Raw genomic sequence first — 13,601 nt, forward strand, 5'->3', positions numbered from 1 at the left:
ATGAATAAATACATAAATAAAATAAGGGGGCAGTGCCAAGATTTGACTCCTATGGCAATTTGTTGTGGTGCCTGGTAGACTTCCAAAATGTAAAATGGGCCCAGAAGGTTGCCTGTCCCTGGCCTAGACCTAACTGCACCTCCCTTGTTTCTGGATCACAGTCCTGGCTGTAGGCCAACCTAAGTAGCCAAAAGTTGCCTTCATTTTAAAAAGGAAGCGGTGTCCAAAGGTCAGCATTAGTCGCACATCATTCACACCCTCCAAAATTTCAAGGATAAAAATAGGGAAACTTGGGTAACTGTAATACCCTGTTCTCACAGGATCACTAACTCTTCTCCAAATGCTGTAGGCAAACATACCCAACCACATTAAAAGCAGCATCTAGCCAGGAAAAGCATTGCAATGCAGATGTGAATTTATGCAACATCTCCATCTGCATTGACTAGACGTGTGAAAATCTGCTCTACATGCAGAAGGCTTCCAGTGGATCAGATCAAGCATTTTTAATACTTTTTTTTCATTTCTCATATAATAGTAACTCACCAGAACCAAAATAGTCTCAAGAAAAGAACAAGCACCCTCTTAACTCACATTCCATCTGATTAAAATTAATCACCTCTAATTAATAGGCTATGGCTTTATTTGATCAATCTGCCAAGGAACGATTGATTCCCGATTTAAGCAGCAACGTTTATATGGGTGATATATTATCTTCTAGAAATTATAGATTGAACATACATAAACATCCAACACACTCCCATGCACGTCTACTAATAAATGAGCTTCACTATATCAAATGGGGCTTACTGCCAGGTAAGTGTGCATTGAACTGCAGCCTTAATAGTGACTACCTAAACTATGGGTGGGGAACATGCAGCCCTCCAGATGTTTTGGCATAAAACATCTTCCATTGGCCTTAGCCAGCATAGCCAATGGTGAGAGGTGACGGCCAAAACATCTGGACAGCCGCCCACCTCTGACCTAAGCAGAACTTTTGAATGAGAAGGATGGTGAAGTTACAGGACATTAACATGGCATATTCTGCATAAATATCCATCTCCACAGCACATCTATCATAGCAGTGCAATCCTATTCATGGGACTTACTCCTAGGAAAGTATATGCACATTTATCTGGGAGTAAGGTACATTGAAAACAATTAGACTTACTCCTGAGCGGGCATGTATACGACAGTACGGTAAAATATTAATAAATAAATAAAGTACTCTTACGTAAGATGGTGTCTTTTAAACCATAGTTCGATTACATCATATGTTTTTCTCCATCTGTCTCTGTCTTGATTAGGGAATCACTGATGTCACATATATGCTCAGTATGAAGAGCTAGGCAAAGCACTCACTTATTCGAAGGAGGGGATCAAGGGATTAGTGAGACTAATATATCACAGCCTAACCTCTTTGCTCTGCACATTCGCAGGAAGATGGGCAATTCTCACTCTGTATACCACAGCCAGGATCAGTATGTTTGAAAGAGCAGAAATTTCCATACTACAAGGACTGCAGAAAACTAAGGTACACAATTCTTTTTTATAAAATAGCTATTCAGTCTGACCTTTACCTTTATAAAGTGCTTTCATATTGCAAGTGTTTTGAATAAGGCATTGAGGACACAGTCTCTCACTTCTTAGTTAACAGACCCTAAAGATGCCAGGAATAATTTACTAATTCTTTTACAAGATTGGAGCATTTAGTACACAATTGTACTAGTAAACATTTGTGCACCCCTAACACCTTGCAAATCAAATGTGTATTCAGTTAAATGGAACTAAGGCATAAAGTGAGAATTATGAATATGTACCGTAAGTCTGGCTGCGAGAGCTGGACCATAAGGAAGCCTCAGTGAAGGAAGATAGATGCTTTTGAACTGTAGTGTTGGAGGAAAATTCTGAGACTGCCTTGGACCGCAAGAAGACCAAACCAGTCCATACCCCAGGAAATAAAGCCAGACTGCTCACTTGGGGGAATGATATTAAAAGCAAAACTGAAGTACTTTGGCCACATAATGAGAAGACAGGAGACCCTGGAGAAGATGCTGATGCTAGGGAAAGTGGAAGGCAAAAGGAAGAGGGGCCGACCAAGGGCAAGATGGATAGATGATATTCTGGAGGTGACGGACTTGACCTTGGGGGAGCTGGGGGGATGGCGACGGCCAACAGGAAGCTCTGGCGTGGGCTGGTCCATGAAGTCACGAAGACTCAGAAGCGACTGAACAAATAAACAACAACAAACTGTAAAGTCTATACTGTTTAGGATTTCTTTTCCATAAAACTATGGAGTTATGGATAACGACTAGAAATATGCAATATTAGGTAAGTTATTTAATGATGCAAACATAGACTTATATAGCAGATGGATGTCCTCCGAATCCAATTAGATGTAACAGTTTATATTAATAGGCAATGGTTTAGGGCGCAATCCTATCTAGATAGGCGACCGCCTGCAAACTCAGAGGCGACTGCATATCCAAAGCAAGGCAGGAGAAGCATGTGGGGATCATTCCCTCTGTGCCTCTCCTGCCCTGCATTTTCAGCTAGACAGCCATTTTTGGCTAGCTGCGGGGGGGGGGGGGGAGCAGGAGAGGAGGCTGCTGTATAACACATAGGATGTGTCGTACATGCAGTTCCACTCTCCCTGCCCTGGAACAACCCCAGCCCCACCCCTTTTCAGCCGCTCTGCGCTCCTCTTCCGAGCACAGAGGACGGGGCTATTCCGAGCTGCCTCTGAGGCAGCATGGAAATGGGGGGAGATCAGTTTTCTGGGAACTGACCTCAGAGCACAGGCTATGAAATCGGTTCCTGGAAAACAGCATATCCTATGGCCGTCTAGCCACTGTCTAGCAGCCATAGGATTGCTCCCTCCGTTTGTTAACCTTCATGAATCACGAGTAAGCATCTGCAGGTGGGGATGCTATGATTTAGGTAGCACCGAAGGAAATATAGATTTATTAACTTTAGCATTTTCATAGAACAGGGACCGAGATATCAAGGGAAAGAGTGGGTACATGAAAACTACATTTTAAACAGGAACAGTATGTGAGATTGTGCAACATATTTACTGCTTACATGGCACAGAAGTTTAGGAGGAAGTTTTAACTTCCTATGCTTTTGGTATATGAATGAATTTGTAGGTGCCTTAACTCATTTTTTAAATCAAAGGTTTCATCATAGAATTTATGTACAAATGTTCAGATTGACCTACTACAGGCATACAGTCAGTTAGTCCCAAAACCAACATTAGTTCAGGCCTGCATCCAAGTCAACATAAGGAAATCTGAAGTGTTTCTCCCTAAACTCTCAACAACTCCTAAATCGGACAAGGTGAATATTTTCAGCTCCAAGCCTTTCTGGATGGGGAAGGGGTCTTTAAGGTATCTTGGGGACACAAACATTAGGCCTTCAGTTGCTGTAATTTATAAGATTTCTGTTATCCATCATCCTATTCCAGGATATAGCAAATATCCATGAGTTTCTGTTCCCAGGATAAAAATGGCATGTTTGTTTCTCAATTAATGTCTGAAACAGACAGCAGATTTCAGAATATTTAGTGTTTGGTTAGAGACAAAAAAAAACAGCACAAGATGATACACAGTTAAGCCATTTGTGCATCATATGATGAACACCAGTTATTCAGATCTGCATTATGCTTAGAAAGAAGTGTATGCGCTGGAATGTGCAGTTAAGGCTATTGCAGATAATGCTACACCTGTGATGTGTAAGAATTCCTTAGATCTGCATTGCAAAATCTGCATATCCAGTTTGCAGATAAGGGTACTAAAATGTGCAGGAAGGCAGAACTATGCAAAGAAAGAAAGAAGCAGGTTCCACAAATTCCTGCATGTAGAAAACTAGCATATCAGGGTGAAGGTTGACCCCGATATCTATCTTTCTTTGTGGGTATTATTTGGCAAGGAGGAACATTCCATCATGTAATCCCCAACCTGCAGTCTGAAGCCCACAAAACACAGGTTTACCATCTCGGTGAGAACAAGGCCTACATGGGACTAGATCATTAAAAAGTGTAGATTTGAACAGCATCCCTAATGATGATAGCATCTATCTAAAGTGTCTTCAGACTATCTGGAGTAGCTATTCAGGGAGCAGAAGGCAGAATCATAGAATAGTCATAGAATAGTAGGGTTGGAAGGGGCCTACAAGGCCACCGAGAAGTCCTGAAGCACATCAGGAATGTATACGAAGTTGGGGCCAATTATTTAACCCATCCAAGACTATGTCTGAATTTGTTTCCCCACCTCCCTGTCCTACCCTAAAGGGACTAGCTATGCACTGCCACACACACAAATGGGCAATGGGCTCTTTAGCCCTCTCATTTGCAGTGTAAGCAGCTAGAAAGGCTTTGACCGAGAAAGGGCTCTTTGACAGACAGACACACAGAAAGCTGGGAGAGCAACAGTGGCTTCATGAGAATTCTTCCATTATGTACTTTAGTGGAGAGCTTCTGTTTGCCTGTGTCATGATGTGTGGAAGAAAGCAGGGGTTACTCATGGAAGCCAGAGGAGAAATCTCTTGGCCTCTGAAGTGGCCCCCGAGCCACCAGTGGTCTGTCTCTATTCTAGGAAATATTTGTGGATTTTTCTCCCCTTCTATTCTGAATGGAAGGATAAAACAGGATCTGACTGAAAATGAATGTGTGCATTCTGTTTGTCTGGAGCCTCTTCAAACCAGCCGCATCAGTTGTGCGAATTCTTCAGCTGCAGTATTGTGATGGCAACCAGACATGTGACATCCTGTGCCCGTGGATGAACGAATCCCTTCACCCAAGTAGTGAGAGCACCTCAGTTTCATAACATCAGTGTCTAGGGTAGTTCAGGATGTCAGGCAATCCTTTTAAGGCCTTCTGGCGAGGCATGCTAAAGAGTATAGAACATGTCACTTATTCAGCTAAAAACCATTTATAAAGGTGTCTTGCTTGCTTGTATAGTGTTCGAATGAAGTGAGATTTATCTTTGGTTGAAGTTCATTCTCAATATCCTGTAAAAGCTAAACAGCTACAATCCATGGCTATTTATGTGCACTTCTGAATGCCCAATGTTAGGAGCAAGCAGCAGGAGAAAGTTGTCAGTTTCATGCCCTTCTTTTGAATTTCTCAGAGGTGTCTGGCTGGCCACTTCTGGAAGCAGGAAGCTGGACTCTGGGCATCTTGGTTTGATCCTGCAAAGGTCTTATGTTCTTAGTTCTGTGCCTTTAGCAGCTGCGTGACATGCATAAATTGAACAAATGTATATATTCCCCTGCCGTTGAAACGTGGTGATGGGAGAAAAAAAAAACCTTTCCTGTGCTCAAGTAGCTTTTAAGAGCACAAGGGTCGTATGGGAAAAGGTGGCAGCAAGTCGGACCTTAAAATGTGAATCAGCAGGGCAGGGGTGCAATGCTAAGAGCTACATCACAACCAGCAAAGATTCCACAAGTGAAGCATTTCCTGTCACTGCATCTCCATGTCAGGAATCACTTCACTTGCTAAGGGCGCAATCCAATGCAGTTTAGACCGAAGAAAGTCCTGCAATCATGGTTAGCTTAAAAACACCAACCATCATGGCTTAGCATGATGTCTGAACAGGGCTGATACCTCCTTATGATGATAAGTGAGGAAGGGTTTGGCCATTGTGTAAAACGGGATGCTGGACTAGATAGGCTTTTGGTCTGATCCAGCAAGGTTCTTCTCCTGTTCTTAAGGCAGCCTATAAAAACGTAAAACAATGAAACAACACGTGAATCAGTAATATCACAACATAACAAAATGGATCGGTTTGCATGTCACAACAACCTGGGATTTAAAAACACACACCAAACACCTGGATTGTTGTGAATGCAGCCCGGTATGCTCATATCATATTTTCCATGTTATGTGAAGCAGGAACTCTGGCTTGTCTCTCCCTCAACAAGCTAGAATTGGAACCCAGCTTCTGGTTCACCCATCATGACAAACAACAGTGTACTAAATTAGTGCTTTGGATTTTGATGTGAATTGAGCTTTTGAAGGGTTTAAGTTGTTTTATTGATATGTATGTACTCCATCCTGGGAGCATAAGCTAAAGGGTTGGCGATAAATTTAAATAATACATAATATGCAATAAGCTTCTGTTCGACAGTGCTGATACGCTATTTTCTTAGGATGTAACTGTGGGCAGAACTCTGAACCTGACGTCTGGATGCAGACAAGCTGGAAAGAGGTCAGAGGAGGGCAACGAAGATGATCAGGGGAATGGAAACAAAGCCCTGTGAGGAGAGACTGGAAGAACTGGGCATGTTTAGCCTTGAGAAGAGAAGACTGAGGGGAGATAGCGCTCTTCAAGGACTTGAAAGGTTGTCCCAGAGAGGGAAGCCAGGATCTCTTCTTGATCATCCCAGAGCACAGGACATGGAAGAATGGACTCGAGTTACAGGAAGCCAGATTCTGGCTGAACATCAGGAAAAACTTCCTGACTGTTAGAGCAATACGACAATGGAACCAATGACCTAGGGAGGTGGTGGGCTCTCCCACACTGGAGGCATTCAAGACGAGGCTGGACAGCCATCTGTCAGGGATGCTCTGACTTGGATTCCTGCACTGAGCAGGGGGTTGGACTCGATGGTCTTATAGGCCCCTTCCAACCCTACTATTCTATGATTCTATGAACCCAGTTAAGGGAACAACAAACTACTCTTTACTGTTAGTGAAGCAGGGTATTGCTGTTACTAGTGCTGCTGAAGGAATTAGGAGCCACTTTATCACAACTCCTTGGTTTCTTATCTTTATTTACATGACCATCTTAGTCTTGTTAGCTGCTTGCCTCTGCCAATAGGATGTTGCAGCTAGCATGAGTGGGAGTGGAAGAGTAACAGCACCTACAAGTTTAACCTACAGAACACTGTGTGCATTGAATTTGAAGGCCAAACAGCATGGGACACTGGACATCAACATTTAATTTTACTTGAAAGCAAGTGGGCGGGCTCTAAATTAGATTGATGCAGTGGCATTGGGGAAGAGGGTATGTATCCCTTCCCCTTGCATAATTTTCCACATCTAAGCCACCCTTCCTTCTGAAGCTGCTAATAACCCCACAGCGGATCTCCTATGTTGCATGTGGTTTGGGCCTGAACATACTGTCATAAATGGCTGAAATAGCGGACTTGTGTCAGCATGGAATCTAACCTCTCCTAGGTATTTGCATACTTTTTTGCATCGCAGATTCTCCTTTTAATTTTTTAGCTATAATCTACTAATAACAGTGGTGCCAGAAGGATCTGGTAGAGTTCCTTGGGTGGCACCGCTGTTTTCAGGATTTATCCACATAACCCCAGGATGGGTAGTGTACTATGGAGAACAATATCCCCCATAAGAAAGCCTGCTGTGGCCCATTGTATTGTGGATTATTTATGGGAGGTGTTACTTACTGATAAGGGAATTCACTCTAAGAAAAAGCTGGAGTGGAGCCCAACAAGCAATGAGTAGACAGTCCACACACCTTCTGGCATGCCAACTTCAGATATTTTAACAACTCACCTTCTGGATTCAACCTGCAAGGTTGCTCTCAGATTCTGAGCACTTTTCAGCTGTGATATCATTGTCCAGGCTTATGCAGCAGACCAGACAGAGGATATTATCTTTAACATACAGGAACATGGTAGACCCATCACCCAACAACATCATGTCATCCTCTTATTCAGAGACAATTGGGCACAATGCTTCCGGTCCTGCTCTTTTAACATTCAAGATACGAGCAGGCTATTTGCTTTGTAAAAACACATCTAGAATTTGGCCCTAGCTCAGTGTTGGTCACTGCACAGCCTAAGGGCCCTTGGTGGCTCCCACTCACCTCCAGGACAGCCCTTTAGCTCTCTCTCTCTCTCTCTAACACACACACACACACACACACACACACACTCATTCTTAAGTTCTACTCCTTCCGGCACCAGGTGAAGACCTTTTTATTCTCCCCGTATTTTAGCATTTTAGCTTCCTAGTCTTTTAGCTTTGGTGTTTTAAATATGTATTTTAAATCATAGAATCATAGAATAGTAGGGTTGGAAGGGGCCTACAAGACCATCGAGTCCTTTATATTTTATACTGTTTGTTATGCTGCACTCTGTAGTTTTAATTTTTGTGAACTGCCCACAGAGCTTCGGCTATTGGGTGGTAGAGAAATGAAATAAATAATTTTTTTTTTGGTGGTAGCTACTCACCTTCAACAAGGGCTCTGTAGCATTCCCTTGTTGTTTGCTTTAGCGATGGGCTACCTGCTGTGATCTGAGCTACCAGAGGAGGCTTATGATAGCCCTTGCTCTGAAAATTATACCATAGAATTCTATGGATTACTTGTATAGGAATTTTATATTTCAATATATTTGTATAGCAACTTTCCTGCTTCCAAAATATGCTCATTATTTCTGTAACCATCCCCTTTTCAGATTGCCACCTTCCCTCTTTGTTTCCATAACTGTCACTTGAGGCACAGGTGAACTCAGTGGCATGGAGCACCTTTTATCAATTTAGGCTGATATGCCAACTATGCCCTTATCTGGACAGAGATAGCCTAGCTACAGTTCTCCATGCTCTGATAACCTCTCCTTTGGATTACTGCAATGTGTTATATGTGGGGCTGCCTTTGAAAATATTCCAGAAACTTCAGCTAGTCCAAAATAGGGCAGCAAGATTGCTAACAGGGACTGGCCAACAAGATCACATTACGCCAGTACTTTTCCAGCTGCACTGGCTACCAGTTCATTTCCGGGCCCAATTCAAAGTGCTGGTATTAACATTCAAAGCCCTAAATGGCTTGGGGCCAGGTCTGAAGGACCGCCTCCTCCCATACATGCCTGCCCGGCCCCCAGATCATCCTCAGGGGTCCTTCTCCGGGAGCCCCCGCCAAAGGAATTGAGACGGGTGGCTACCAGTAGGAGGGCCTTTTCTGCTGTGGCCCCCTGGCTGTGGAATGAGCTTCCTAGAGAGGTTTGCCTGGTGCCTACATTGTTCTCCTTCCGGTTCCGGGTGAAGACCTTTTTATTCTTCCAGTATGTTAGCATTTTAGCTTCTTAATCTTTTAGCTTTGGTGTTTTAAATCTGTATTTTAAATCTCTGCACTGATGCTAGGTTGTATTCTGGTTGTATTGTTATATTGTGGTTTTAAGCTTTTATATTTTATATTGTTTTATAGTTTTTTATAGTGTTTTATAAAAGCACTCTGTGTTTTTAATTTCTGTGAACCGCCCAGAGAACTTTGGCTATTGGGTGATATAGAAATGAAATTAATAAATAAATAACTTACCAGTAAAGACTGTCATTTACAACAACTGATATGAAAACATCCAATTATAAATGTAAAAAGCCCCATGACACAAATATTTGGGATATTTAGCAGTAAAGCTCATGGTCAAATAAGTGTCCTCAGTCAATGATTGTGTATCATCTTCATTTCCATCACTTAGTGGCACAAGACATTTATCATGGTTTTTGAGCACAAATATTAAAAACAAACCTCATCTCAATCATTTTTGACATTTACCAGTACATCTCTAAAACAACTAAATGCCTTCAGGCAATGAAATGAACTCTTAGTTCCATAATTTCCAATAATTACCAGCATTTACTAGGACAGGCTGGCCTTCATATTTACCAGTAAATGTCAACATCCATGTCAAGAATGTGTCATTTCATTAGTTACACTTGTTCGCATAATCTTAACTTCTAACTTTCTGCTCATTTGGACCACTGAAATTTAACCACTTACTTCCCCAAACTAAGCAGAGCTTAGTTGTGATAATGCAAGACATGATCAATAACTCTGGAGAAATTCAAAGTTCATTAATTTTGAAAGGAATGTCAATAGTTACAGGCAGCCTGATCGTATACATATTTAGTTGAGGAACAGTAGCAGGGAATTCACAGGCTGCGCCCAAGAAATATGCATAGGATTGTAACCTTAGATGTACAATGTACTTGAACTTAAGTTATCAAGTAGCAGAGTTTAAAGGAGTTCACAGCACAATCTTATGCATGTCAGCCACGTTGAGTTCAGTGAGGCTTACTCCCAGGAAGGGAGTAAGTAGAGGACTGAAGCCTCAGTTATTAGAGAAGCATTGCCCCATAACTTTTTGTTATTGCAGAAGCTATATCCAAAGGCAAAAGAGTGACAATTTATCTGCATTCTTAGTTTCTATTCACAGAACATTGAACTGCTTCTTGTAAACCCGCCCATCCAATGATTTTGTTATGATTAAATATCAATAAGTAATCATCAATCCTTTAAAAGAAACAAGGGTTTGTACGGCGTAAAAGGCATGCCGACTGAAAACAGACAAAAAGGGATTGTGGACGGAAAACGTTTGATATAAGAATATCATATGCCACTCAGGCACAAACTAATTTCCAATTCCATCATTACAATGGTGTTTAAGAGGCAGAGTTAAGGATATGATGGTTAAAAAACATTTGAGTGGCAACGGAGACAGTGACAAAGGAGTACTTTGTTTTAATAACAAATAGTTGCCTCTCAGGCTGAAAGAGTTTAATTGGTAGATTAATCAATTAAGGCTCCAAACCAGAGAACACTGTAATGCTTAAGCCCTATTCAAATCAATGAGACAAGTTAGTCATGGATAAACTTAAGTCCATTGCCCTGTGAGAATGTGTGTGTGTGTGTGTGTGTTGATATGTATGAATGTGTCTATGTATATGAGAGAGGTAACTCCACCCTCTTTTCTTTGGCCCCACCTACTTTTTTGCTTCATCCCCACAAACTCTGGCATGCAGCCCCAAGATGGTTCGCCACAACGGGATGCAGTCCTTGGCCTGAGAAAGGTTCCCCACCTCTGCTGTAAAACATGACTAACCTTTTCAGGATTGAGGCCTAAAACTTTAATTATTTCATCAGTGGAACGATAATATTAATTAGTGAGACTTTGAATTAAGGGCACACATTTCTTTGCGTATTTATTTCATTAGGCTCTTTTGCTGTCTTAGATGAAACAGAAGATCAAAGTGAGTGGTAGCTTTCATTATTACAACATAGTTTATCTTACATCACCTTCAGTCTCTCAAAACATCATCCTTATTGAAATTTGGGTAATATGCAAGTTTATTTTATTAATGTATTCAATGTAATTAATTAATGTGGAGCTCTACTGTCTCCCTATTTCAGAGTAAGTTCTTGGAAGATGGCAGTCTAAGTAGCTTAGGTTTGTAGGTGTCTAAGGGAGCAATCCTATGGCCACTAGACACTGTCTACAAGGCCATAGGATATGCTTTTTTCTGGGAACCAACCTCGGAGCGCAAGCTCCAGAATTGGTTCCTGGAAAACTGACCTCCCCCCTTATCCACACTGCCTCTGAGGCAGCGCAGAGAAGCCCCATCCTCCACACTCGTAAGAGGAGTGCAGAGCGACTGAAAAGGGTCATTCTGGGGGGTGTTCCGGGGTGGGGAGAGCGGAGCTGTGCGTATGACACATCCAATGTGTCGTACAGCAGCTTCCTCTCCCGGTCGGCCCTCCCATGGCTAGACAGCCGAAAACAGCTGTCTAGTGAAAAACAATAAGGCAGGGGAGGCGTGGAGGGAACGATCCCCCTGTGCCTCTCCTGCCTTGCTTTGGATAGGCGGTCGCCTCCAAGTTCAGAGGCGGCCGCCTATCTAGTTAGGATTGTGCCCTAATCCTATTTGTGTGTGTTGTGATGTAGGCTCTTAAATAATCTAATTCACTTTTGGAAATGGGATTTAGGCAAGTGTGAGAATTTCATGTACTTGAAAACACAAACTGCCTCTATCTTCTGCTGTAACATCCATACGTCTTTCACCAAAATATCATTGCTAGAGGTTGCGCACAAGTTCTTTTCCTCCATATCCAGGAAGAGGGTTATGTGCTCCTGAGTATATTCCCTGTATTGATGCAATATCAGACACAATAAAACTGGACAAAAGCATTGCTGTTTCATGAGTAAAAGCAACAGTCTTGTGGCACTTAAGGACTAACACTTTTGTTTGGGGTTTCTGTTTGATGGGGCAAGGGGATGAGGTTGCTTGGAGTATGGAATGTTACGGTTAGCACTAGTCCACATGTAGTCCACATGTTAGCACTAGTCCACATGTATCAGTTGGGACGTGCCTGTTTGGAGCAGAGGAGGGTAGAGGGGATTAGTTTTGGGAGATTACTAGTTCTAATCACATTCATCCCAGACTTTAGTTTTGTGAATTCGTTTTAATTGTTCCTCAAACAGATATTCTTGTCTGTTGTTAACCTAGGTAATCGTATGTGTGGCTGGCATGTTGCCTAGGATGCTGCACTGCTGCACACTGCCCCCACACTGGGAGAGGCTGGCATGCAGCAAAGCTGCCCTGACTAAGGCAGTGGCTGGAGGGACGAGTGTTTCAGCCACTGACTCAGCCATGGACGCTTTGCCCCTATGGGGAACACGTCGCACAGGGGAATCCTCCACCCACATCCCCCACTATTATCTCTGACCATAGATGGGAGACGACTCTGGGGATTCCTCTAGGGGGTAGAGCTTGGAGGCCTCCCAGAAGAGTCCAGGGAGGTTCCATGGGCCAGATGGGGAACGTCAGCGGACAGGATTTTTTCTTATTAAATGTATTTATTTATTTATTTAGCGTATGGCACACATTGCCAGGGAGTCCACAATGTTTTTACACGGTAGATGTTCTGGCGCCGGTAGTTGCTAGTCTTTGTTGCACTGATGCACCAAAAGAGGGCAAGCTAGCTTTGCATCAGCTGGTCAGCAGGGTTCTTAGGGAAGTCGGCTCATCCGGGCTTTTTCTCCACTGCTCCTCTGCCGATCGTGTCCAGGCAGATCCAGCGCCGGTTCCTGCTCCCCGCATAGAGTGCTGCCAGCATTTCCCCCCACCGAAATGGGAGTACCTATTTATCTACTCGCAGATGGTATGCTTTCGAACTGCTAGGTGGGCAGGAGCTAGGGATGAAATGACGGAAGCTCATTTCCGTCACGTGGAGCTGGGCTCGAACCGTTGGAGTGTCGACCATTTCTGGCTGGCAAACTCCAGCGTCATTAAGCTGCTGTGCCACCGCGTCCCCTCTTATTAAATATAAATATGGTACAAATTTATCAAGATCTTTATAACAACTAATATGCAACTGGTTAAGCGAATGCATAGCATATCAACACGTAGACCAAATACGCTGAGAGAAATCCATTTCCAAAAAGAAAGAAAAAAAACTCAAGACAGGGGAACCACATGAATCATCTCCAACCTTGTTAATATAAGAACTGCCTAGTTTCTCTCTAGTTCTGTTTTCAACATGCCAAGGAACCTATGTGTTTTGCCAATGGATGGAAGCAGTTCCAAGCAATAGCTGGATTTTATGTTTTAAAAACAATTGTTTGTGTGTTTCTTTACCCCAGCAATCCTTGGGAGAATCCTAGGTACACTGTTTTATTGACTATTCTAAAGCCTTTGACTGTGTGGATCATAACAAATTGTGGCAAGTTCTTGGTGGTATGGGGATACCAAGTCATCTTGTCTGCCTTCTGAGGAATCTGTATAACGACCAAATAGCAATGGTAAGAACAGACCACGGAACAACGGACTGGTTTAAGATTGGGAAAGGAGTACGGCAGGG

The sequence above is a fragment of the Heloderma suspectum genome, chromosome 7 (assembly GCF_057233095.1).
Source record: "Heloderma suspectum isolate Gila_16-S chromosome 7, 16-S_ref, whole genome shotgun sequence".
In the NCBI taxonomy this organism is placed as follows: Eukaryota; Metazoa; Chordata; class Lepidosauria; order Squamata; family Helodermatidae; genus Heloderma; species Heloderma suspectum.